The sequence below is a fragment of the Peromyscus californicus genome, unplaced genomic scaffold (genome assembly GCF_007827085.1).
Source record: "Peromyscus californicus insignis strain IS unplaced genomic scaffold, ASM782708v3 Scaffold_14__1_contigs__length_90479793_seg_2, whole genome shotgun sequence".
Lineage (NCBI taxonomy): Eukaryota > Metazoa > Chordata > Mammalia > Rodentia > Cricetidae > Peromyscus > Peromyscus californicus.
The window spans coordinates 23,336,467-23,364,314 of NW_026294436.1; the positions used below are offsets into that span (position 1 = coordinate 23,336,467).

At 45.2% G+C, this 27,848-nt stretch overlaps 1 long non-coding RNA gene across 1 annotated transcript; it reads right to left on the reverse strand.

The window, feature by feature from the left end:
- Positions 1-994: 994 nt before the first annotated feature.
- LOC128109741 (uncharacterized) lies at positions 995-27,445 on the reverse strand. The gene is made up of 2 exons (XR_008217914.1): positions 27,261-27,445; positions 995-11,121 (listed from the first exon to the last, which is right to left on the reverse strand). It is a non-coding gene; the product is annotated as an uncharacterized LOC128109741 (long non-coding RNA).
- Positions 27,446-27,848: the final 403 nt, after the last annotated feature.

The following is a 27,848-nucleotide window of genomic DNA, read 5'->3' on the forward strand; positions in this document are numbered from 1 at the left end:
AAAGGGAAAGTTTTAACTCTAACATGCTAAAACCATACAATAAGAACAACTATCAAGTAAGAAATTACATTCACAATGTCCAGTCCATTTGCATTTGGCAAATTCAGAGAAAATACTCCATTATCTATCCTATCTTGGTGAGTCCAAAGTTTTGTATCTAATTCACTTTCTATCCTAATTTGTATTACCAACCCAAAACTATCTTTTTAGATCTCAAAACATTTTCTTAAACAATTTAAGCTTTTATGTCTCTCAACCTTATATACTTTATATCTCTCTTGTGAGTTTCTTTTCTGAATTTATTAACAAGGAAAATTGTAACTATAACTATCTCATCTTCAACTCCATCAGAGATCCGAGAAGGATATAATATTACTTGAGTAAACAGGAAGTGTAGAGCAAACAAATTCCAAAATTATAGAAACAACAGAAACAGTTGGCTGCCTAGACAGTCACCCAAGGTTCATCTGCAAAGTTGGGACATTCTTCTTTGGCCTACAGGCTTAGAATATTTTACAGACTTTTTGTGAAGCAGGACTGTCCTACCTTGTCTTGGCAAAGTTCAGCAATCACCTTCTTTTGTGTCCTGCTCATCCAATTTAGACAGCATACTGTCAGTAGTTGAGGCAAGGGCAGTTTCTCGCCTAAATGTCTAGTTTCGCCACATAGGAAGAAAACTCCATATGGAGGTTCTTTGATGCCCATCATCCTTTTTTGAAGTAAATTGCTGCTGCCAGGAGCAGATGTGTCTCGCTGTCATGAAAAGCCTTATTAAAACATCTTAAATGCCATATTCTGTAGGTCTCTAAAGTGTTTGTAGAGCATCTGTGTATCTAAAATATAACTGTTTGATCTTGAAAATACACCTAACATGTCTACAAATTTGATTGTTATAGATGACTAACTACTAACCTACATTTCTTAATTATCTTAAACAGTTTGTAATGTTGCAGGAATCCTAAATGGTCTTATAATAAAAACCTGGAGCCAGATATGAGGGTGAAAGCTGAAAGATCAGAGAAGCAGAGCAAGCCATAGCTACCGCCTCTTACCGCACCAACTCCTCAGCCTGACAGAGCCTCTGTAAGAGTGTGAGTTCCTGTCTCCTCCCACCTTATATTCCTTTCTCTGCCCAGCCACATCACTTCCTGTCTCAACCTTCCTAGTGTTGGGATTAAAGTTGTGTGATCCCAAGTGCTGGAATTGAAGGTGTGTGCCACCACTGCCTGGCTCTTCCTCTTTTAGACTGGATTAATCCCATGTAGTCCAGTGTGGACTTGAACTCACAGAAATCCAGACAGATCTCTGCCTCTGCCTCCCAAGCACTAGGATTAAAGGTGTGTGCCACCACTGCCTGACCTCCGTGGCTAACTCTGTGGCTGGCTCTGTTCTCTGATATTCAGGCAAGCTTTATTTCTTAGATTACAAATATATCACCATATTTTAATAATAGCCTTTAAGGACTAGTACTTTACATTACATTTTAAAATGATCTGCATAGATACAATACCTTAAACAAGAGTAGGAACATATACAGTATGTTAAAACAAAAATAACCTTAAATTTGTATCAATAAACAAAAATATCTTAAACAAGAGTAGAAACATATATACAGAATAACAAAAGTAACCTTAAGTTTGTATCAATACACAAAAATCCATACCAATGTAAACTATTTAAGACTAGTAGTTACTTTTTTAGTTTAAAAGTAGATTCAATAATCTACCCTTTTATCCTACCATTCCTATATCCCGTTTTTTTCTTTTCATAATGAGATCCCCGAATCTAATCTCCTTTACTTAGTTTTCTCCCTGACTATGACCAATAACAACTTGTAACCAATCCCCTAAATGATGATAAATAGCCAGAATCCACAAAATGACCAAAAATCTCCCATCCCACCTCTTGGGAATGTGGACACCCTGTTCTTAAAATTACTTCCCATTGTCTGGGGGTGATGACATCTTTAGGGGACCCTGAGAAAATTGAGATCATAGTCAAATCCTGGGAGAGCTAGCTGTTGTCCAGTCTCGGTGTGATGGGAAAGTGCAGGGTTTATCTGAAGTCCTGGCTGGAGTAGTCTATGAGGCTGGGCCATTTTAGCTAACTGCCTTGAAATTGTCCTGAACAGCTTATAGTCCGAAACTGATCTTTGGGTAGTTTTTGTCAGCTTAATGGCATTACCACAGTTCAGATGGAATTGGCATTATGGGGCCCCATCATCTTTTCAGAGATTTAATAACTCTTAGATCTGTTCCCATTCTCCATTTTCCAGATTTCTTTTTAATAACAAATATAGAAGAATTCCAAAGACTGGTCGATTCTTCAACATGTTGAACTTTTAGTTGCTCCTGTATCAGCTGTTCTAATGCCTGTAATTTTTCTGATGCCTAAAGCCATTGTTCCATCCAGGCAAGTTTATCAGTTAACCATTTTAAAGCTAGGGCTGTTGGTACCTTTGAGAGATTGGCAGCTGTTGTGCCCTGCTTATGTACAACCTGAACAGTTGGTGACTGTTTTTGCAAATATCTTTTAATATCATTCTCAGAAGCATACATTAGTTTATGGTTTATTTCTGAGGTTAGAGGAATGTTAATCTGGGTTTTCTACTGTTGTAATAAATCACATCCCCATAAATTCATTGCTGTGCTAGCCACATATGACTTTAATTTTTCTATCTGTCCTTCTGGCCCTATACACTTGACCCATCTTACATTTCATTTTGCCTGCAAGCCAATCTCTTGAAGCTGAATATTTACCTCCTGAAGAGACCAATTTGGATGCCAAGATTTTGGTGAAATTATTGTTACATCTGCACCTGTGTCCAGTAAACCTTTAATCACAGTGCCATTTATTTGTATTTTTAGCTTTAGTCTTTGATCATTCAAAGAAGTTTGCCAAAATATTTGTTTTATGGTCTCTCCTGAAAATGTTATTTTATCTACTGAAGCTGTTCCGCTATCGAGAGCAGTATGTTTTTTTCATAACAGGCATTAGGTCTTTTAATTGCTCTGTGATGTAATTTCCCCAGTGCTGACAGGAAATGATTGAACAAAATTTGACATGGGGGTCCTGCAAGCAGGTCCGTAAGGTGTTTCATGATGACAAAGTGTTACCTTGCCTGTCCCATGTTAATCTGCATCCTTTAGTCTAGTGCTGGCCTTTGCTGCACCTTCTGCATATTCCAGAAGGCTGGGGCCTTCTGTTTGGGTCATCTCTAGAAAAAACATTGTTTCTAGGAATGCCTTGCCTACAATCTTTTTTTAGATGACCTGGTTTACCACAATTAAAATATCTAACTTTGCTGGGAAGTGGTAGCACATGCCTTTAATCCCAGCACTTGGGAGGCAGAGGCAGAAGGATCTCTAAGTTTGAGGCCAGCCTGGTCTGCAAAGTGAGTTCCAGGACAGCAAGGACTAAACAGAGGAACCATGTCTTGAAAAACAAAAACAAAACAAAATCTAACCTTTTTATTTTTCTTAAAATTTTTGGAAATCACTTCTCCTATTCAAGTGTCATCATAAGTGTGAGATCCAAAATCAGCTGTATTTTGGATCCATTCAACTATTGGTGCTGATCTTGCCTTTAAAGGCCTAATCACCCTTTTGCATTCTGCATTAGCATTTTCAAAAGCCAAAGATTCAATTAATATTTGTCTAACTTCTGGATCTGCTATCATTCTATTTACAGCTGAGGTCAATCCTCATTAAAAAAAAAAATAATCAGTGAAGGCTTCTTTTGGGCCTTGTGTAATTTTAGTGACTCGGTCCTCTTTGGTGATTCTTCAACCTTGTCCCAAAGCTGCTATATGGCATAGAGTCAAGGTATGCTCACCAAATGTGATCTTTCTTTGCAAATCAGCATATTGGCCTTCACCAAAAAGTTTCAATACCTCTAGTGTAGATGAACAGTCTTATTAAATAAGAAACACAGAGCCAATTGCAGAGTTAAAAGCCCAAGAGGTCAGAGCAGTAGCTGAGAGCTGAGCCTACCCTTCACTGCCACTGCTGTCCTTCCTCTCAGCAAGAGTGCTACTTCCTGTGTATCTGTCTTTTTATAGACTTTCTGTTCTGCCTTCTCATTGGTTGTAAACCCGACCACATGACCTCCTTATCACTGCCCGTCTATACAGACCTCCAGGTCTTCTATGGTTGGTATTGAGATTAAAGGTGTGTGTCTCCATGCTGGTGGTATCCTTGAACACACAGAGATCTGCCTGTCATATGATCGGGATTAAGGGCATGTGCTACCACTGCCAGACTTCTGCTATGGCTTCCTATCAGCTCTGACCCCCAGGCAACTTTATTTATTAACATACAAATAAAATCACATTTTAGTACAAATAAAATATCACCATACCTCTAGCCATACTTCATTGTTCTATGACCCTAACTTCCTCTCTCCACCATGTTTTCCATTGCAACTGAGGACCAGCTTCCAATATTGCTGTAGTTAAATCTTTCCAGTCTTGTGGAATAATTCTGTTCTGACTGGCCCATGAATTTAACATCTGCTTTACAAAAGGTGAATGCATATCACATGAAACCATTGCTTCCTTAAATCTCTTCAAATCTAACATTTCTCTAGGATATCAGTTAACTTCTGAATAGCCTTGGGTATGCCTATCATCTGGTGGTCATTCTTTTATGGTAACTGGATAAATTAAGGTTGGATTTCTAATAACCTTGGGCTGCTCCTCTTCAGTTCCATGTTCCATTGGTGAGGTAGGTTCTGCTATAAACTCCTTTGTCTGTGTGTGAATATTTTTCTTAGTTTCATTAGTAGGTCTTTCTAAGAATTGAATCTTATCAATCAATTTTTCGTATTTGGCACTGGTATCAAACCATTTTTTAAAGGATAAAACATGAATTACCAAATTGATAATGATTATAATCAACATTGTATCAATCCCAGCTAAACTGATTATCCCTTCATTTAATTTTTCCATTTTCAAAACATCCACTGTGGAATCATACAGCCACCTAACTCCCTGCATTGTAATATTGTTCCCTGTTCTTAACATGGGGGAAAACTTTTCTTGTTTGTTTGTTTGTTTTGTTTTGTTTTGATTTTTGAGACACGCTGTGCCACTATGGCCGGTGAAAAACTCTTTTTTAAAAACAAAAACAAAACAAAAAAAACCTAATTCCCCCTTTAAGAATTCCCAGGTGCTGGGATGGGAGAGATGGCTCAGAGGTTAAGAGCCCTGAGTTCAATTCCCAGCAACCACATGGTGGCTCACAACCATCCGTAATTTGGTCTAGTGCCCTATTCTGGCATGTGGGCAACATGCTGAATGCATAATAAATAAATAAATCTTTGAGGGGAAAAAAAAAGAACTCCCAGGTATCTCCCCAGATCTGCTGATGACGACAGCGAAGCGTGAGGCTGGCTGCCTCTGTGCCACACAGCTGGACAGAGAACACAAGCTGTGCACAGCCTGGCCAAGGGCAGCTGAAGGGCTGAAAGAGTGTGTGGTGGTGGCGGCAGCAGTAAAAGCCCAAGCAGGTGTAGGCAGCAGAATGGCGAGGCAGCGGCCCATGGAGGGGGTCCAGAGGAAGCCCACAACTTACGGAGAGAGGAAGCCAGCCGCCTGAAAAGCCAACACAGGGGGACATGCAGAAGAAGTGGCTAACTCCGGGGGCATTTGGAGCCCAGCAGCATGTGGCATTTGGAGCTGGAGACAGAGGGCAGCTGGAGGCTGCTGTCGAGAGGCTGCAATGGGAAAATCCCAGACTCCCATGGAGGGCCTGGGGAGGGAGGGAAAGCCAGCTACAGTGGTCACTCTGGAGGCTGCAAAGCTGGTGGCCAGTGGCTGCCTCGTGATCTTGTGGCCCATGTTGGACGCCAGATGAAGCGTTTATCCAATTACTCCTTCATCAATAAAAACTTGGGTGTCAGATATGGGGGTAAGAACCTGAATAATCAGAGGAGCGGCAGGGAAGTGACCAGTGACCTCCTCTTTCTTTATCTATCTTCACTCCAAAAGGCCCGAGAATCTTTCTAAACCCCTCCCTACTACTTCCTGTGTCTCTCTATATGCTCTTGGTCCTCCAAAACCTCTATGGCTAATTTTGGTCAGGAAGTAGCTAGCTCTACCCTCTGGTTCAAAGTAAACTTTATTTCCAGTCTCGGGGGTGTCAGAGTGTGATCAAAATTTCCCACAACAGTAAATAAACTTTTTATGAACTTTTTTAAAAAGAATAGGAGCTGGAGAGAGGGCTCATCAGTTAAAAGGACCCAAGTTTGGTTCACAGCACCCAGGTCAGGTGGCTCACAACTACTTATAACTCCAGTTCCTAGGGATCTGATGCCCTCTTCTGGCCTCCAGAAGCACCTCTATGCATGTGGTGCGCATAAACTCTGCAGGTGCACATAAACAAACAAACATTTTTTAAAAGAATGTAGAGATGAAAATGTGGCTTTTCAGCTCACAGATGAATCCTGAAGCCAGAGCAGGTATTGTTCCAATCACACAGAGTAGGGAAGCAAAAGCCCTGGAATGATTCCTTTTGGCTGGTTTGTTTTGGTTTTCATGGTGCTGGAAATCAAACCCCCAGGGCATCACGCGTAGTAGGCAAAGCACTCAACCACTAAGCTCACTCCTACCCCTTGGCTGTTCAAAACAAGACCTTATTTCATGGCCCACACTGGCACAGAACGTCTACTTTAGCCTCCTGAGTGCTGGGACTACACCACCATGCCCGGATAAACAATGAAATTTCTTTGAACTGTTTTAGCATAAAAATGAACTCAATTGATCATCCTACTCCATACTGGATATTGAATAAAAACCACACACGTCATAAATTGCTTAGATTGCACAAAATTAACTCTTTGGGGTACTGTGCTCTATTCATCCCATGGTTTTGAAGACGCCCCCTCTTCCACTTCAGGGGACTTCTTACCTTAGCTGGAGAGGGATGGCTGTCGTCGTTGAGGAAAAGGATTCAGACTAAAAGGCAAAAGCTCTTTATAAATCACCCAGGTGACTGGGTGATACTCAGAGGAACTTGAAGTGGGGGCCTGGAGCCAACAGGAAAGCTGCCTTCCTAGACAGGTGAGAAATCAGGGGAATCTGCCTTTGCAGAACTGGAAAATCTAACTGATGCATGCATTCAAAGGCGCTCGGGTTGATGGGAAACAATTGGGTGCATAGGTCCCATCTTCACTGAAAAGTGAAGATGGAAAGTTGATCATTCTCAGTCTCCTGAGTTCACAGATGCAGTCTTCCTGTGGAGCTCAGGCTCTTGAATCATAGGCTTGTGCCACACCCAACCCAAGTCTTTCTTGGTGACACACAAATTCTGAAGTTTCTGACCATGGCATCTTAGATTTAATGAGGTACAGCATGTTGTAAGGTTTTAAGTTACTAATTTTAAATCCTCTCCAGGAGCCAGATGTGATGGTGCATGCATTTAGTCAGGAGGCAGAGGCAGAGAGATCTCTGAGTTTGATCTATGCAACCAGTTCCAGGATAGCCGGGGCTACACAGAGTTTTTTTTAAGCCCTGTCTTAAAAAAACAAGACAAAGAAACAACAGAAAAATCTGCCCCAGGACCACTGACATGGCTAAAAGTGAAGGTGCAAGATGAGGTCAGAAGGTGTCTGAGTCCATCGTGGGGGTTTTTAATTCCTATGTTGCTTAAAAATCAAGGGATGGTTTCCCCTGCCATCAAAATGCAGGAGAGCAGAGCAAGGTCCTTGGAGGATCTTTCTTTTCTTCCTGTAACTAACTGCTCAGAACAATGCAGGTGTGTGATCACTTGATTTTTTTCACTTCCTACCCAGCAGGCTGCACTTGTACAAAATGTGCATAAACCAAGTACTACTCTTCCACCACCTTGAAGATGAGGATTTTCTCCAGGCTGGACCTCTCTGTGTTTATGGTGTGGGTACCTCAGTGTCATCATTTCCCGGACAGGGCTGCAGAGATGGTGCAGCGGACAAGATGAAGGCCTGAGTGTGGATTCCTAGCATCCATGCAAATGCTGTGTAAATGTGGCAGCTTGCGCCAAGGGGAAACCGGAAGATGTTGGGTCTAGCCAATCAGTGAGCTCCAGTTTAGTAAGAAACCCTGTCTCAAAAACAAGGTGGGCTGCACTGATGCGTCACCAGTGAAGAGCACATTCTGCTCATCTAGAGGACCGAGTTCAGCTCTCAGCACCCATGTAGAGCTGCTCACAACTGTCTGCAACTCCAGCTCCGGGGGGATCTGATGCCTCTGGACTTCCTGGGCACCCACATTCGTGTGCACACACCCACACAGTTAAAATGTAAAGAAAAAAAAAGGAGTATGATAGATGAAGACATTCTGTATTGATCTCTGACTTCTGTGTGTACATGCATGCATGAGCCTACACTATTACACACACACATGCATGAGCTTAAATTAGTACACACACACACACATAAGCACACATGCACAAGCCTACACTATTACACACACACAGAAACACACATACATGAGCCTACACTATTACACACACACAGAAACACACACACACACAGACCTTTACAGCAACATAGTCCTCATCTCAGTTTCCTGAGCAGATGTTAAATGGTTGGCAATATCCTACAGTTTTGGAAAGTGTCCATCCACAGGGAGACGAATCTGTAAGTAGAGCTGCTGCTGTCATTGGCCTCAGTGGTACAAGTGGACTCAAGTGCTAGGCTAGAAGGGGGCACAGGACAAGAGGCACGGAGCGGAGCGGCTGGCGGCATCCCTTCCCAGTGGGGTCCCGGAGCCCAGCAAACATTCCCTCGTTCTTCCTGGGCAGCTGGGCCTTCAGTGCCTATTTTTTAACTTGGTAAAGAGTGGAGCATGGGTAGTTCGTTTACATGTGAATTAGTCAGGTAAGATTACTCACCAGAGACTTCCACATTTTCAAGCAAACGAGCTCAGGCCTTTAGTCAAAGTGTATAAGTGTAGGCACTTGAACTTATATTCTAAAATATACTACAAAGTGTCATCTGTACATAGAAATAATCACGGTAATAAAAACGACTTTGAAATGACAGTGTCCCACAGGGTGGCGGTAAGGGTGGACTAGCCGATTCCTCTTCTCCGTGGTTTTCAGTGTGGCGCACAGCACATACACACCACGGACTTGGCGGCTGTCATCTTGCTGGTGTGCTATCGCCCAGTGAGTCTTGTACCAGATGCCGTCTCCATGGCAGCCTCAGAGTCAGCTCGTTCCTTTGCCAGCTGTATGATGTAAGTGTGGTTGCCGGCAAGGAGCTTCATAGTACAGATCTTAAAATGTTTTTCTGATGAACCATTAAAAAAAAGGCATGGAAAATACACGAATTCCCCCACTTTGGTCAAGTTCAGCTCCCCCAAAAGTAAAGAACAAACAGTATCATCAGCCCTCATCCAGATGCCTAGTGAAACAGCAGAGGATTTATATGTGATGTGGGTTTAGGGAAGGTTCGCTAACATGGTCTCCTTTCCTTAAATTTCCCCTCCCCTCACTTAAATATATTTAGTAAAGTGAGTTCTGCAAGAAGTGAGATGCCCTTCTCAGGACACCGGTTCAAGGAAGAGTCCAAACTGGCAGCTGAGTGAGGCTGGCTGGATCCTGCTGGGGTGCTGGGGGAGCAGATCAGTGGCAACCTCTCTCCCAGCTGTCACAGCTGTGCCTTTTCACTCTCAGCCCATCAGGCTCCCAGGCGGCCTTCAAAGCACCTCCTGGCCTGTGGAATTTTAGCAAATTATTCGCTAAAAGCTGAGATGCCACAGGAGTAACTGGCTGCGCTGCATACATTTGTTGTGATTCGGCGTATTACCTTAGCAGTCCTGTTCTTCGGGGGTGGAGGGGACCGAGTACTCTTAAGGGAAGAGCCAGCAAGCTGGCTGAGGTGCAAAGCCTGTGTTTTCTTTGTATGGGAATGTTGTTCATGCTTTCTATTTAAAAAGCAGGTGCCCAGCGGGCAAGCTGTCCTGTGAACTACTAAACGTGATTCTGTGTCTACATCCACTGCCGCCACGCGTCGCCGTTCCCAGGAGAAGTCAGTCGCTCCGATCTCCTTCCACATCGGCAAGCACGGGGCTTCAGTGGCATTAATTCTCTTTCGAGACAATTTCAGAACCTCCTTGTTCCCTCCTAAGTAGGAATGTTGATTGACTCAGGGAGAAGCTGAGGGAAGGCACTGAACAGAGCTTCAAGCTTTCCTCCTCGTAAAGCATGTGGTGGGTTCAAGGGCAGGAAAAATGCCAGCAGTTTATGGCTTGTTTGTCCTACTGGCTGAGTGCCATGACTAACCTGTTTCGTAGGTAGCAAACTGAGGTTCGTAGATGCAGAAACAATCCTTCCTAGTCCCCACGATGTTTCTCCTGCATCAGTTCAACATGCTCTTGAGATGTATTTATTTGTATTTTATGTGTACTGGTGTGGCCCGCGGTCATGTCCCTGCACCATGTTCATGCAGTGCCCATAAAGGCCAGAAGAGGGCATCAGATTCCCCGGAACTGGAGATACAGATGGTTGTGAGCCACCATGGGGTTGCTGGGAATGGAACCCAGGTCCTCTGAAAGAGCAGCCAGTGCTCTTAACCACTGAGCCAGCTCTCTGGTCCTTTAATACAATACTTTAAAATTTCTTTACGTGCCTGTGTATGGAGGGAGGGAAAGAGGGAGGTAGGGAGGCAGGGAGAAGGGTGCTGCTTGTATGTTTTGAGTGCGGGACTCACAAATGCCAGAGTGCAAATGTAGAGGTCAAAGCATAACTTCGGGTGTCGGTCTTCACCTTCCATCTTGTCTCTCTGCTGCTGTTTGCCACTGAGTACCTCAGTCTAGCCAACCTAAGAGCTTGCAAGGATTGTTCTGTCTCCGTCTCTCACTACAAAAGGATTGCAGATGCCATGCCTGGCTTTATGTGGGCACTGGGGATTTGAACCCTGGTCCTTCCACTTAAACGACTAGTGCTTGACCTATGAGGCCATCTTCCCAGACCTACAGTATACTTTACTATAAAAAGGGGCATGTGTGACTATAACCTCTAAGGTCTCTCCTGGCTTGTGCACTCTGAATCTGTGATTCCAAACATAACAACTGATTATTTTTCATTTGCAAAGGGTGTCTCAGAGAGTTTCCAAGGCTGTGTCCTGAGCAGAGTCTTCCTGAAAAAAACAAAACAAAGCTATAAAATAAAAAAGAAACGGAAAGAATTTTTAAAGGAACTTGTCAGTTCGGTGGCCTGATGCAGAAATAACTCGACAGTCCCTCAGACCCCCGAACCTCCCTGAGCCTGTTCTACACAAAGCTAGCAGTTTTACTCATTTATTTATTTATTTTTTCTGAGTGGCATTGGGAGACCCACAAACCTACTCCCTCATGAAAACAAGATTTCAGAAACATAGATTGTATGGGAGAAAGTTAACTTTTAAATATACTCCCTCCCCCCCCCACCCTCCCACCCCGAGTTCTAAACACGGCATGGAAACATTTCTCTTTGTTTTTATAAACGTGGAGTGCATATTTCTGAAAGCCACAGAAGAGCTTTGGTCTTCAGCTCCCACTATTTATTTATTTTGCCGTTATCCGACATGTCAGCGGTGTCTCCTAATGCCTCATGTCACACGAAAGCAAGGGTGGTCACATTACATTAATGACTGAGCTGGGATCTATAACTGACGGACTAGAATCCTATGCCCCTGTTGCTACAGAAAACATGACCCTAAATCCAGACAGCTTTGGAAGAAAAGGCCCCACAATTACGATACAGCAACAAAGCTCATGTTATATACAATTTGATTGTTTCAATGCTCTCTGCCCATCCAGTCTCATTTTCCCTACTGTTTATACGTGGTGGGAAGAAGTCCAGTGGGAAATCTACCTTTCTGTATTTTAGACAAAATGCTCATTTGCCAAGCATGTTCCACAGGATAAACTAAATATAGTGGGATCCTCTTATAATCCAGCTATTTGAAGTGGGGACTAAGCCCACCTGTAACTGTAATCACAAACCTTTCCCATATGTCTCTGTGGTCCCCAAATGAGGTGAGTGTCAATGCCATTTAAACAAGTGCCCAGTCACTCCAATGCCACATGATTTTTTTTTTTATACCTATGCGACAAGCACTAACTGTGGACATGAAGCTACCCTCGCTTTGGTCCGTCACTCAGAGGACTGGACAGAGGTTTTCAGTGGAAGCAGCGACATCTGCCCATCACATTAGACAGCAGCACAGTCAGAGCCGATCTGTCTGCTGGCCTCCTCACAGGGGCGGCCTCTGAGGTGTACTCTTGTCCTTCCTACAAGGCTGTCCAGGTTGTTTTTGGGAGGCTAGAGAAAGTTCCTACCGTTGCCCCATTTCCCTAGGTGCCAACAGCCTTGATTCTTTTTAGCAAGTGTTTGGAGGCAAGTGTTGACGCTTATTAATCTGTTTCTCGTCTTGCAAATGAACTTCTGCGGGATGGGATTCGTGGTGAAACTGTGCTCTGACAGTTCTCCATGAAGGCTCCGAGGCAGGATGAGATCGTAACACTGAGCAGGGCTGTTTGGACTTGTTATTCTTTGTAATTACCTTCATTAAGTGAAAGCATGTGCCAATCAACTTGGAACTTTAAATGTATGGGCAATTTGCAAGAAAAATGCGTTTCTATTTCCTACGGGCCCATGTGTGCCTGCAGATGAGTGTATATGAAGTATATGTATATACGTTGTGTTAGAAATAGGCTACTGCGTTTTACTTTCTCTCTATAGAATGTTCCCCTGGTACCTCTTTTTCTTCAGTGTTGGCGGTCAAATCCATGACCTCTCACACACTAAACTACAGCCCAGTCTACATCTCATAACCTTAGGAATAGAGTACACAACTCTGGGGAACGATACTGGTGGAGGATGGTTAATAAATAGACAATTCATGCACGAGTATGAGCTGATTTACTTTTTAAAATTTACTCATTTTTTTAAATTTTATTGTGTATTGGTGTTTTTTTTTTTTTTTTTTTTTGGTTTTTCGAGACAGGGTTTCTCTGTGTAGCTTTGCGCCTTTCCTGGAACTCACTTGGTAGTCCAGGCTGGCCTCGAACTCACAGAGATCCGCCTGGCTCTGCCTCCCGAGTGCTGGGATTAAAGGCGTGCGCCACCACCGCCCGGCGTGTATTGGTGTTTTGCCTGCAAGTATTTAAGTACACCCTGTGCTTGCCTGATGCCCACGGAAGCCAGAAGAGGGCATCAGATCCCTTGGAACTGGAGTTACAGACAGTGGTGAGCTGCCATGTGGGGGCTGCGATTGGAATCTGGTTCCTCTAGTAGAAGAGCGGCCAGTGCTCTGAGCCATCTCTCTGACTCCTGAGCACATAGTTTTAAAATAAGAGCACTCTTGAGACTGGCAAGCCCGGGTAACGGATTAGCAACATGGGACCCCATTTGGTTTGGGTCATGCAACCCTCACCCTGATTCTAATAATGTGCTTAGCAGACGGCTTCCTTTTCCTACCTGTACTATACACACATATCTCTTGGAATAATTCACCTAGCAGCCTTGGGCACCCCCCGCCACACACACACACACACACACACACACACACACACACACACACCCCTCTGCAATGGCCTATATCATACACCTCTTTCTAGACAATGGCATCAGTTTCTTCTCCCCTACAAGAATCAAGTTTATACAGTTCCTATTCAAATACATTCCCAATGTGCCCAGGCATGAAACATAGAAAGACTGATTTGGCCTGAACAGGTTTGGGGTGCTTGAGAAATAAGGTAAAGCTGTGTCTTCAAGTGAACTTTGAGGGAGAATCCCTGTTTACCATCTTATGCCTATGTATAATTGGGTAGGCATATGATTGAAACAAGAGGCGTTATAGGAGCTGGGCTGCAGTGGCGCATGACTTTTAATCCCAGTACTTGGGAGGCAGAGTCAGGTGGATCTCTGTGAGTTCGAGGCCAGCCTAGTCTACAAAGTGAGATCCAGGACAGGCACCCCTGTCTCGAAAAACCAAAAAAAATAAAAAATAAAAATAAAATAAAATAAAGAGGCATTATGGGAAGTGATATGCTCAATAAAAAAAAAGAATTACTTGACCTAGTCTGTCAATCAAAACAGAAAACTACCCTCACTAGGGCCCTTCTCTGAACCCTATGAAAGAAAGCCTCAAGCAATAATTGAGGCCCATGAGCATCTTCACTCAGGGCCTGCTGCTCACTTGCAGGGTGTTCTCATCTTCCTGTGGTACTGCTTTAAATGGTTAGTTTCCTTGCTACTTTTCCACATTGCTGGGGCTTTGATATCAACTTCTTGAGTAAGAGGTTAAGAACCTGGAAACCCCAACCGGACCCCAGCCAAAGGTGGTACTCCTTGATCTGTCATAGAAACACATTCACGAAAGCCAGGCGTGGTGACACGGGCCTCTGATCCCAGCACCGGGGAGGCAGAGGCGGGTGGATCTCTGAGTTGGAGGCCAGCCTGGTCTATAGAGTGAGTTCCAGGACAGCCAGGGCTACACAGAGAGACCCTGTCTCTAACCACCACCCTCCACTCCCCCCAAAAAAAGAAAGAAAAGAGAAGAAATACATTCATGCTAATTTCAGCTGCACCTGCTTAGCAGGGATAGAGATCCGGAACCACATTCCGTGTGGAGCCCTGTGCATACTGCATACCAACGACAGCGTTACAACTCTACAGATCAGACCAGGCTTCACCTGGGCCAGGAATCCGCCATTGACATATGCCATGGAAGCATCCTGAACTTCAAAGATGTGTTGCTCGAGGTAGATTTCAGTGAGCAATGTAAACCAGTGCCCTAGTCAGGGGTGATGGTGCATGCCTGTCTGCCCAGCCGTTGGGAGGCTACGGCAGGAGGATTACAAATTTAAAGTCAGTCTGGGTTACATAATGAATGAGATCCTATCTAAGAAAGAAAGAAAGAAAGAAAGAAAGAAAGAAAGAAAGAAAGAAAGAAAGAAAGAAAGAAAGAAAGAAAGAAAGAGAAAGGAAGGAAGGAGAGAGAAAAAGAAAGGAAGGAAGGAAGGAGGAAGGAAGGAAGGAAGGAAGGAAGGAGAGAGAAAAAGAAAGGAAGGAAGGAAGGAGGAAGGAAGGAAGGAGAGAGAAAAAGAAAGGAAGGAGGAAGGGGGAGGGAAAGGAAGGAAGGAAGAGAGGGAGAAAGGAAGGAGAAAGGGGTGGGAGGAGACAGGAGAAAAACACATTTTAGAAAATTATTGGTAAGATGGCTTTAATTTAAAAATTTAAGTTAAGGAGCTAGAGAGATGGCTCAGGGGTTAAGAGAACTGGCTGTTCTTCCTGAGGTCCTGGGTTCAATTCCTAGCACCGACTTGGCAGCTCACAACTGTCTGTGACTCCTGTTCCGGGGGATCTGACACCCTCACACAGACATGCGTGTAGGCAAAACACCAATGCACATACAATGCAAGTAAATAAATTAATTTTTTAATGTAAGGAAAATAAATTTACATAAAAGAAAATAAAAATAATAACCCAGTGGTGCCTTTTCTCCCCTGGTGTTAGCGGACACCCCACGCGTGTTTCACCCTTTCAACCAGCCCACCTGTAAGACACACTGCAGTGTGCTCAGTACTGCGGGAGATCACAGACAGAAACCCTAACCTGACGCTCAAATGATGTGGGGAGGAAAGCAGAAAGCCTCAGGATTAGCTCGACTTCCTGGCCTGTGTAGAAGAACTCCTTTTCTGCCGTTCATGGCCGTTACCTCCACCAGGGGGTGTTCAGGGATAGGACTAGACAAATAGATGAAGTTCTGGAGGGACCACTGCGACCTCCCGGACCTGCCAGCCTTCCCAGGGCTTCTGCAGGACACTTTCTCAGACCTGTCTCCTCTAGCCCTTCTCAGCCCCTCATCCATCGCCAGGGCTCCTTCACTCCACTCACTTCCTGCTTTGGCCCTGGCCACCCTCTACCACCCCCTTCCCCCGACACACACACACACACACACACACACACACACACACATACACACACACACACACACACCCTCAGCTCTTTCCTCAGCCGGTCTCCCACGGGTCCTCCTGTGAGTCTTGTCAAATGACACCAGCCCCAGCTTGGGCTAACTCTTCTCCCTTGTAAACGGCACTTAAGATGTTCTAACATTCCGAGGGACTGGAGAGATAGCCCACAGATGTCTCAACTCCGGATCCAGGGTGTCAGACACCCTCTTCTGGCCTTTGCAGGCACTCACATACACCCACACAGCACATACACAAAAACAAAATAATGTTCTGGCTAACTTAATTTCTGAACGGTTTGTCTCAGATCGTAAGTGGTGTTTCTGTGAGCATGGATTTTTTTTTTTGTCTTATTGGCTGATCTAGTCCCTGGTTCTAAAGCAAGAGCCGTGTGTAGAAACCTAATACACGTCTATTAGGTTGGTTTTTGCTTTGTTTCACTTTGTTGTTGTTTTAACACACAGGTATTTCTTGAAAATATTTATGAGTCCCTGTGACCATACATAATGGGACTGCTTTTGTGGGAACGTCCATTGTTTGAACTTGGCAGTCCCTAATAGGCACAGCTGGGGTGAGTCAGTGCTGTGCAGGAATGGCTAGAAAGAACTCCGGGTACCCTCAAGCTCAGAAGGGCAGCGCCGGTGGCGGTGGGAGGTGGCGGTGGGAGGCCGGCACTAGCAGGTAAGGCCACACCTTGCCTGACTGTGTGGCCTGGAGAAAGTCCCTGAATCCAGGGGTTCTCACGCTGTAGAAAGGAGCCATGTGCCTGGAAGGCTGTGGCGAAGCTTCTGCCTCCGCATCTTGCCTAGACGCTCAGGAAAGGAACTAGTGGCTTTTAGTCTTTCAGAGGTTGGGGAGGGCTATGGAGGGTGGGACAATAAAGAGTCTGAAACAGCGACAACGAAAGCCACGCGCCTTCCGAGGGCTGGGTTTTAGGAAGAACGCAGAAGTCACCGACACAAACACGGAGCTTCCGAACAGTTTGAGAAAACTCGGGGAGCTCCCCGGAAAAGAGGTGAATTTGTGGCAGCGATAGGTAGGGGCCAGGTGTGAGTTGAAGGTGGGTCATTTAGAAGGAAAGTCCTACAAAGCTGTGGGTTTCATCTGGAATAGAGGGGAACCCCCACCAAGTCCCCTGTGGTCCTGGAGTAGGGCTGAAGTCGGGGTCTGTGTATTGGAGGGGATTGGGATTGACTCTGGGCCTCAGAGGAGGATCTTTAATACACAAAGCCCTGGGCTGGGGATGCAGCTCGGTTGGAAGACTGCTTGTCTGCGTTGAGCCCTTATTCCACCCCCGGCAGTACATAAACAGAGCCCTAGTGCATGGCGGTGCAGGTTAGTTCTCCCAAACACACACCCTTGACACCAGGCTTGGCATCTGGGAAGAGGGAACTTCAGCTGACAAAATGCCTCCATCAGCTGGCGTGTAGGCAGGCCTGTGGGGCGTTTCATTGATGGAGGGTCCAGCCCGCTGTGGGCAGTAACATCCCAGGTCTTAGGCTGGCTGAGCAAACCACAGAGAGTAAGCCAGTTAGCAGCACACTTGTATGATCTCTGCTGTAGCTCTGCCTTGAGGTCCTGCCTTGATTTCCCTTTATGATACACCGTGATGTGGGAGTATGAGCCAAATAAACCCTTTCCTCCCCAGGCCGCTCTGGGTCCCGGTGTTTACCACAGCCGCAGAAAGCCATGCAAATAGGAAGAAAGTAGGACAATGGTGTCTGCCTCTAATCCTATCTCTCTCGACCCAGGGAGTGGAGGCAGGAGATCGGAAGTTCAAGATCCTCAGCTACATAGTGAGTTTGAGGCCACCCTGGGACACGTGAGACCCATCTGAAAAGCAGGTCTGAAAAACAACAACAACAAAAGCTAACCTAACCACCCAACCAAAAAAACAGTCAACCAAAACAAACAAACAAAAACAACAACAATTAAAAAAAAACCAACAAACCACAAACCCTTGATTTCTTCCATAAAAAGTTCTAGACGTTCCTCAGGCACCTGGAAGTGGGGAGAATTACTGAGACCCGTTCAGATAACGCATTTAAATTCAACGAGAGGAGGAGAAAGATACGAAACAACGTACAATGCATCCAAGCAGTGCACACAGAAGTTTCCGCCCACTCCAAAGAGAAAGAAAATAGCTGTGACAAGGACCGCTCATGTCCCTCTGCTTCGTGCTAACTGTAATGACTGTAAATATTCCACCCAACACAGGATTGTAGGGACTACATGGTTCTTCCCATGAGCCTCCTGTGGTGGTTTGAATAGGTTTGGCCCCCATAGACTCATGTGTTTGAATGCTTGGCCCGTAGGGAGTGACAGTATTAGGAGATGTGTCCCTGTGGGGGTGGGCTTTGAGGTCTCAGATGCTCAATCCAGGCCTAGTGTCTCAGTCACTTCCTCCTGCCTCTGGATTCAGACCTAGAACACTCAGCTCCTTCTCCAGAACCACATCTGCCTGTATGGCACGATGCTTCCCCACCATGACAATAATGGACTAAACCTCTGAAACTGTAAGTCAGTCCCAATTAAATGTTTTCCTTTATGAAGGTTGTCGTGGGCCAGGCGTGGTGGTGCACGTCTTTAATCTCAGCACTCAGGAGGCAGAGGTAGGTAGATCTCTATGAGTCTGAGGCCAGCCTGATCTACAAAGTGAGTTCCAGGACAGCCAGGAACATAGAGAAACCCCCGTCTTGAAAAACAAACAAAAAAAGAGTTGCTGTGGTCACGGTGTCTTTTTACACTAGAAACCCTAACTAAGACACCTTCTAATACGATTATTTTAGAAATTAGTGTGTTTTTAGTAGAAGTTTTCTGACTTTCTCTCAAGTACTTTGAAGGCAATGGGGTAGAATGCATTCAATCTCTACTTAGAAAGTGGGGCATTGTGTCATCCGCTGTAGCCCATGCTGGAATTACAACCCACGGGCAAAGCAGCCAAGAAAATAATTCTCTTCGTGTGTGGTGGAGTGTCTGGTGAAAGTGAGGCATCACCGGGAGCTTGCAGGGATGGGGGTGAGGAGTGAACCCACAATCCTCTGTGTGTTGGGCAAGTACACTAGTCCAGGAACTTTACTGTTACCCCTCATCCGGGAGTTGGTGAAATTATCAGTGAGAGTCTGATGATCTCCTGAAAGCAGATTTTAGAAGTGCCTCAGGAAGCTTTGAGTATGGAGCTTGGGTGAACACCACTTGTGTAGACTTTCGGTTCCTCTGACGTTCTTGAGACAAGGAGACATTGTGGTGACCCTCAGGTGTATCTTAGTGCCTTTTGAGGAGCATCTGAGAGGTTCAAAGATGCTGCTTCTAACCGGTGCCAGAGTCAGTGCGCTGGCCTATACCTGTGGTTCTAGCACTCAGGAGGCTGAGGCAGGAGATGGAGGATTTGGAGCTATCCTAGGCTACATAGTGGGACAAGACAAACACACCAGGCAATGCCCAAATGGCTCATCAGGTCAAAGCACTGGCAACCTGCGTCTGATCCGCAGAAATCACATAGAAAGCCAAATGCAGTGGTCCACATCTGCAATCCAGCACCATGATGAGGTGGGAGGTGAAGACAGGGGAATTACTTGGAAGCCTGCAGGCTACCTAGCCTGAAGTCCACAGCACAGTAGAAACAAGAGACATCCTGCCTAACGAAGTGCAAGAGGAGAACCAGCTTACACACACACACACACACACACACACACACACACACACACACACACACACACACACACACGTCTGCTCAAATAAATAAATAAATAACAAAACAGAACAAACAAAACAAAAAGTGTTCTAGTGAGTAAGAGATTCCAGTATGTCTCCTTGGAGTTCTCAGCCAAAAGCCACACTGTTTAGGCCATGGATTCCCAGCTGTTGGGTGCTGTGAAAATTTCTAGGTTGAAGGGAACACTCTCAGGTGGAGCTGAGTCAAGTCTAAAAGCAATACTGCCTCTGGGGACCCTAGAACTCACAGTCAGTTGCCCGGTCTCAGAGTTGAGGGTGGCTCTAGAGGTGAATCTTCTGAATCCGGCCAGGAGACATCAGATAGCTCATCCATGCTTGCTAATGATCTGGACCAGATTGTGTGGCTCTGGGACTTCCAGCTTCCGTGGACCTCGGCGACCTTCACATGTCCTAGTGACTAGGTTAGCCTGCTAACTGCCCTCCATGCTTCTCTGAGCCTACACTCACCAATAAGAGCTAAGAACAAACAAATAAAAATAAAAACAAGCCCGGCGGTGGCGGGCGCATGCTTTTAATCCCAGCACTCAGGAGGCAGAGCCAGGCGGATCTCTGTGAGACCGAGGCCAGCCTGGGCTACAGAGAGAGTTCCAGGACAGTCAAGGCTACACAAAGAAACCCCGTCTTAAAAAAAAAAACCAAATTAATTAAATAAATAAAATAAAAGTAAGAACAAACCACGCATGTCGGTGCACACCTTGAAACCCAACAAAAGCAGGCCAGCCTAGTACAGAGTGAGACCCTGTCACAACAGAACAAAACAAAAACAACAGAAAGTTCCCCAATCCATCCTTCCCTTGCTCCAAGATTTGAATGACTTCTGGACACACTGGGTACCATTCAAGCTCTTCCAGGCCCGCAGACTTTGCCCTCCCTGGCTCTCCAGCTCCTTCCGGCTTTGTCGGTCTTTTCGCTCTTTGCCTCCTTCGGGCCTTTGAACTTGTTCTTTTCTCCATTTGGAGTGTTCCTCTCTCCCAAATAACCAGATGACATTTTCCTGTGCTGTGCCCTGCATGAGACTGTAAACCTTTCAAATGCAAAGACCCCTTTACCAGCCACCTCCTCGTCCTTCGTCCTTCATGGTGCCTAGTAAAGTCAAATGCATTTAGGGACTCCTCAGTAACACACTTAATGATATGAATGAGCAAAAATATGAGGAACATGACATGCTAGAAAAAAAATGCCCGCCCAAGTTCTCGGAGCAGGTAACTCAAAAGAGCCGAATCAGCATACGGAGTCTGATGGGTTTCTCTCCATGTTCAGAGAGGCACACACAGTTTACGCTGTGCAAGCAGATCCTACGGAAGTAATTTTCTCGTTAGAAAGGTGCCGCACACAGGCTCAGCAGTAAATCCGAAGTACTACTTTTCTTTTCTTTCTTTCTTTCTTTACTTTTTTTTTTTTTTTTTTTTTTTTTTTTTGGTTTTTCGAGGCAGGGTTTCTCTGTGGAGCCTTGGCTGTCCTGGAACTCACTCTGTAGACCTAGCTGGCCTCGAACTCACAGTACTTTTTATAAGAAAATAAAAAGTGGGAATCCTATGAAAAGTGGCAACCACTCACTGCATTAACTGGAGGGTGCCATGATATCCGCCCGCTCCAAATGCTCAGGGGCAGGTCTACCCAGCAGGAGCCGAAACAGTAGTGAGTGACTGGAGTTCTGATCTAAAACAGCCTTTGTTTTGTATATCTCTCCCTTTACATGATAGAAGATTTTTGCATTTATAATGCACAATAGCATGGGATCGTGAAAAAAAGTCTTGGTGTGTTGGGTGGGTCACAAACTCAGGTAAAGATGGAGTCTGTCTCCTCCACCTCTGCTTCCCTTTCCAAGAGCTCTCTCTTCACGCTTTCCTTCTGCTTGGTGCTTTGAAACTGCTCCTCATCACTCAAAAAACCTCCGTGGTTTTGTCTTGTTTCCTTTAAAAATAAATCCTCACACTACATTACGTGGACATACATAAAATCAGGAAGAAACTGTCACTCCTAGCTCCTCCGCCATCAGAAAAGTCACAATGATTCCTATTTTCCTAGGCTGGAAAACTTTAATATTTTACCACTTTTTCCCTTGTGATTATGAAAACAGTGTTTCTTTATTGTTGAAGTTCTAGACAACGGAAACTTCCAAAACGCAGCTCATAATGGAGAATGACTTTTTGCTCTGTGTGTGTGTGTGTGTGTGTGTGTGTGTGTGTGTGTGTTTACTGAGGGCATGGGAAGAAAGCATGGGACACAATTGTGCAGATACCCAGGATGGAGAAGGTGAGAGAGAGTGGGGGTGGGGTGTGTAGTTGGCCATGTGCGAGGTGTCTAGCTGTGGAGAGGCTGCTTGCAGGCAGCCCGCCCCTAGATGCTTGTTAGACCCTAGTTCGGTCTCAAGGATCCTCTAATGCAGTTGCTTCCTCTGTGTTCCACAAGACTATGTTGGCTGTCAATCAATTACTTTGCACCAGCTAAAACTCTGCCTGTCCAAGCAGATGAAGATGGGCAAGGTCTCTAGGGGGGGGGGGGGGATGGGATGGGGTAAGCGGGTCCTGGCCACTGCACTGACGGGCGGCACCTGCTGTTCAGGGGCTGAGAATGCGTGCTTCTGTGAAAGACCTCTCCACGGGACTCTACACGATGTCCCGCTCTACCCCAGCTGGAATACTGGCCATCCTGAAGCCTGTTACTGTCATGCATCTCATAAAGACACTTTTGGTCAACAGAGACCACATGTGAAGACAGTCCCCCAAGACTATATTCTTAGTGATATTGCAGCCATCCGAGTTTACATAGACTTTGTACATTTGCATAATAATGAAATTGCCCAACAGCATAATTCTTAGTATTTATCCCCATTGTTAAGTTGCAGGACTCTTGTTTATCCTGATTAAAAAAAAAGAAAGAAAGAAAGAAAGCTACTTACTGAGACCATCTCGGGAACTCAAACCATCCCCCACCCCTCAAAAAGAAAAACGTTATAGGAATCGAACCCAGGTCCGCTGTAAAAGAAGCAAGTGCTCTTAACCACTAAGCCATCTTGCCAGCCCTTAATTTTATAATTTTATTAGAGAATACGTTTTGAAGTAAAAATTGTTGTGAAATGATACTCTTCTCGTTGATTGTATTTTGCAGTGAAAACTATATTGTGCATTAAGAAAATTTCAAAAGTGGCCAATGAGAGGGTATCCCTGATTTCCTAATAGTTTCCCCCTTGGCCAGCCTTGCACTCTGCAGCCTGACACACACACACACACACACACACACACACACACACACACACACACACACACGCATGCACGCACACATACTCACGCACGCACACTTTCCTTGAGTTCATTTATTATGAAGATGATGCACATAAACTACTGATCCGGCCTTTGGGTTAGTCCTGTGCCCACATACTTCGTGTGCCCACCTGGATATGCGCAGATTGTGTCTTTTTACATTTTTAGGTCAGCGGATTCATTCTTGTCAGGCATTGTGACATAAGGGTTATTTGGTGCCCATGCTCAGCCACCCCCAAGCCTGTGCTTCCGGCTTCGCCGGTTTTTATGTTTCAGGTCAATAGAATCAGAGGGTACCAGAGGCGGCACTGACTCTTGCGGACAGCTGGGCAGAGCTGCAGGACAGGGACCTGTGGTCAGTGAGCCAGCTGGTGGTGGGGTTGGGCTCCAGGCTTGGTAGTCTCCATATCCTGTCACCTCTGGTCTCATGGAGCTGGCCTAAGATGAAGCTAGGTGGAGTTTGCTGTTGTTGTTGGTTTTTTGTTTGTTTGTTTTTGAGACAGGGTTTCTCTGTGTAACAGCCCAGGCTGTCCTGGAACTCACTTTATGAGCCAGGCTTGGCCTCAAACTCACAGATATCCTCCTGTCTCCCAAGAAAGGGGATTAAAGGTGTGCACCACCATACCCAGCTAGTTGTTGTTTTTATTTTATTTATTTATTTACTTGTTTTTGGTTTTTTCAAGACAATGTTTCACTGTGTAGCCTTGGCTATCTTGGAACTCGCTCTGTAGATCAAGCTGGCCTCGAACTCACAGGTATCTGCTTGCTTCTGCCTCCTGAGAGCTGGGATTAAAGGTGTGCGCCAACCACAATGCCTGGTTTGTTGTTGTTTTTAAATTGCCAGCTGCTAGTTCTCTGCCCTCAGCTCTGCCCACCTGTCTGCAATGCCTGGCTTGTTGATGTTGTTTGTAAACTGCATGATTTACTTGTTGTGTGTGTGTATGTATGTGTTATGTGTGGGTGTGCACGTGGAGATCTGGCTTTCTTCATGTGGGTCCTGGGGATTGAACTCAGGTCACCAGGCTTGGCAGCAAGTGCCTTTACCCAGTGAGCCATCTCACCAGCCCCAGTGAGTTTTAGGAGCCATGGCTGCTCCATTGGCCCCACATTGTGGTGATGTTTTATCTGTGTCCCCCAATAAAATTCATCTGAGGGTCAGAGGAAAAAGCCAGCCACTATATTAAACATAGAAGTCAGGCAATGGTAGCACATGCCTTTAATCCTGTCACTCAGGAGGTAGGGTTCTGTCTGGATCTCTGTGTGTTCAAGGCCACACTGGGAACAGAGCAGGTGTGGTGGTACACGCCTCAAAATCCAACACTAGTTAACCACGGAGATCTGGAGGTCTGTACAGACAGACAGGAAGTGACAGTTGGACAGGAAGAGGAAGTGATGTAGCTGGACGGAAAGAGCAAATGATACAGCAGAACAGAAAGGCATATAGGCATTGGTAGACAGGAAGTAGGTCTCTCTTTGGAAGCTGAGGTGTCGGTGAGGTGAGGTTAGCTTGTGGCTTTTCTTATTCTTCTGATCTCTCAGGTTTTCACCCTGATATCTGGCTCCGGGTTTTTTATTTAATAAGACCTTTTAAGATCCGTGTTACACCACATCCTTACCCAGATGAACCCCTAGCGCTGCTGTTCTGCGGTGGAAGCCGATAAGTCCACGAGGGGACGAGCCAACACAGCTGATGTTGTCTTCTGAGATTTACATCTGCTCTGTGTCTTTCCATTTCTGGTCTTGTAACACAAAAATATGAAAGCACCACCTACACTCCCCCCGCCCCCGTTTACCGCCTTATTTTATTTTCATGATAATTCTCCCAAGAAGAGGGCAGGATAGACACTGACTTCACGTTTTCTTTTTTCTTTTCTTTTTTGTTTTTTTTTCCAGACAGGGTTTCTCTGTGTAGCTCTGGCTATCCTGGAATTCACTACGGAGACCAGGCTGGCCTCGAACTCAAGAGATCCACCTGCCTCTGCCTCCCGAGGGCAGGGATTAAAAACAGGCATACACTACTATGCTGGGCTCGGGTTTGATTCCTACTCAGCGGCTCACAATCTCTAACTCCAGTTCCAGAAGATTCAATGCCCTCTTCTGTCCTTCACAGGCACCAGGCACATGTGTGGTACGCAGACATGTAGATGAAACATCCATATACATAAAATAATTTTTTTAAGTTTAAAACACTCATACATAAAGTTAAAAAAATAACTTTAAAACATTTTTTTAAATTGTAAAAGTATCCCTAACCACATTGTACTAGGTTGTAGCTAAGCTCTGGGCCTTCTATTAGTTTAAATGGATCAATTGAGGCAGGCAAGAGAGATGTCTCAATGGTTAAAAGCAGTGGCTGCTCTTCCAAAGGACCTGAGTTTGGTTCCCAGCACCCAAATTGACGGGTTCACAGCCACCTGTAACTCCAGCTCCAGAGGATCTGATGTGTTCTTCTGGTCCCTGTTCATGTCATGTAACACACACACACACACACACACACACACACACACATACACACACACACACACACACACACACACACACACACACACGTATGCATATGGCACACATGCACAAAATAAGTAAATAAATAGCTTTGATTGTATTTTAAAGAAGTTGTCCTAAATATAAATAAGCAGTACATTTTCTTTCCTTTTTTTGAAAAGGTTGAGCCGTCTGACTAAACAGCAGTATAGAAAATCAACAATCAGATCACACAGTAGACATACATGTGGCTCTCTTACTAAGAAAGCTCCCATGCCAGGTGGTGGTGGTGCACACCTTTAATCCCAGCACTTGGGAGGCAGAAGCAGGCGGATCTCTGTGAGTTCGAGGCCAGCCTGGTCTACAAAGCAAGTCCCAAGACAGCCAGGACTACACAGAGTAAACCCTGTCTCTAAACAAACAAACAAACAAACAAACAAAAAAGTTAACTGAACCTGAGAAGCACCTAGTACATTTAATATTATATAGACACTGTGTTAATATGCTAATATTATAAAGTGCTTAGCACTATTTATATAAAAACAGAGCTCTGTACATATTAGACAAATGCTTTCCCAGTGAAACCCCCCTCCCCTTTTTTGAGACAGATTCTCACTACATAGTCCAGGCTGGCCTTGAACTCAAGATCCTTCTGCCTCTGCCTCCAGAGGAAAAAAATAGTTTTGCTTTCATTTATAGACTATTTTGCATGACTGATATTTTATTTTTCGGTATGTGTGTGATATAGGCACACATGTGTGTGTGTGCGCAGAGGCCAGAGGCTACTGACTGTCCTGGTCTATCACTACCCATCCAATCCCTTGAGACAGGGTCTCTCCCTGAACCTGGAGCTGGCTTGGCAGCCAGCAAGTCCCAGTGGTCCTCTTTCTCCCAGCCCAACCCCAGAGATGGGGATACAGGCTTATGTGAACACATCTAGCTTTTTACATGAGTGCCGGGGATTTGAACTCAAGTCCTTATGTGTGCACAGCAGATGTTCTTGTCCCTGAGGCCCCTGCCCCAAGACCAGTTACTCTTGCTCATGTTTCTGTTGTATTTCTCCCGGCATCTCCCTGAGCATCCTCCTTAACTGAGTGGAGGTGTTTCAGATCAATGCAAAGATGGCCGGCTTTCCCCTCTGTGCATCTCTTAAAAGTCAGCGTGCATTTGGAAGTTAGTATGGTCTGTCATGCGGAAGTTCCACCATTATCCCCCAAACTTTTGAAGACTAGAATCTTCAAGTCAGGAAAGAAACGTGTTATCTGCTAATCTCGCTGCGATAGGAAAGCAAACATAGGCTCATTCCCTCACAACAATGTTTAAAATTTGCAGAGGAGTGAGCCCTGCCTGCCCTTTGTCTGTGAGAACAATAGCACTGTTGGGGAGGATTTATGACTTGTCTCTTGCCAACCCTCCCTTTATGACAGCAGAAAGACAGGTACCATTAGCCTGAGGTGGTGACTGTGGACTTCACGGGGCTCAGTCAGAAAGTGGTCTCACGCCCCAGTTTGTGGCAAGTCTACAGCTCCCATTGCATGCCTCACCGGGAGAGAGTCCCTTCGAGATTCCAGAGGGGTTTGGGCTTCTGTTCCTTTTGCCTGAAGTTGGAGTAGAAATTTGTTTTTGAGGGAAAAATGGATCTATACTCCAATCAAAGTGCTTTCCAAGGTCCTAGAATCCCGTTTATTTGTAAATCCATAATTTACTGAACCGTTTTTACCTTGCTTGTAAGGGATTCGTGTACAAATTAACAATAGATTCTCTGGTTAATTTATTTCTGCTGCTGTTCTTGGATTTTAAAAGCAAGCATCCCTCAAGATCACCCTGCTCATAAATACCTCCGGGATGTCTCGGCACAGAACGCAGGCTCCTTCCGCTGCTTTTTTTTCTCTGCGGAACGACATATTCAGATATCCAAAAGCAGATAAGAGCTCCGTGACCCCAGAAAGGCATCTGATCAAACCTGCCAGTAAAAACAAGGCCCAGCCAGAGTGTGCGTGCACAGCTCTGCTTTGGGTGTGCACGGTGACGCAGGCGTGGAGGGTCACCTGGCTCCTTCGTGGCACGTGTTCATGTGTGCTTTTCAACCTTCCTGTGTGTTCATCCTCCCACAAGCACCCCGCTGGTCTAGATTAGATCTGCTGAAAACCACTGAGTGTGTGGGGTTTTCTTCCTTGAGAAAAATCAACAGTGAGCCCGTCGGCCTCTTATAAAGCCTGTCAGAGATCGGCAGAGGAGAATCTTTCCTAAGGAGAGTGACAGACAGGTTGCTGAGGTCCAGGGGTCCCCACACATGTCCAGATCTCGAGAACTGACTTGCGAAGCTTGTGTTTGAGCATCTCTGTTAGCATCTACCAGCATACCCTCCCTACTTTTAGTGACAAGAAGTGACCAAAAGAGAGGTGGCACAAACGTAGCTCCTTTAG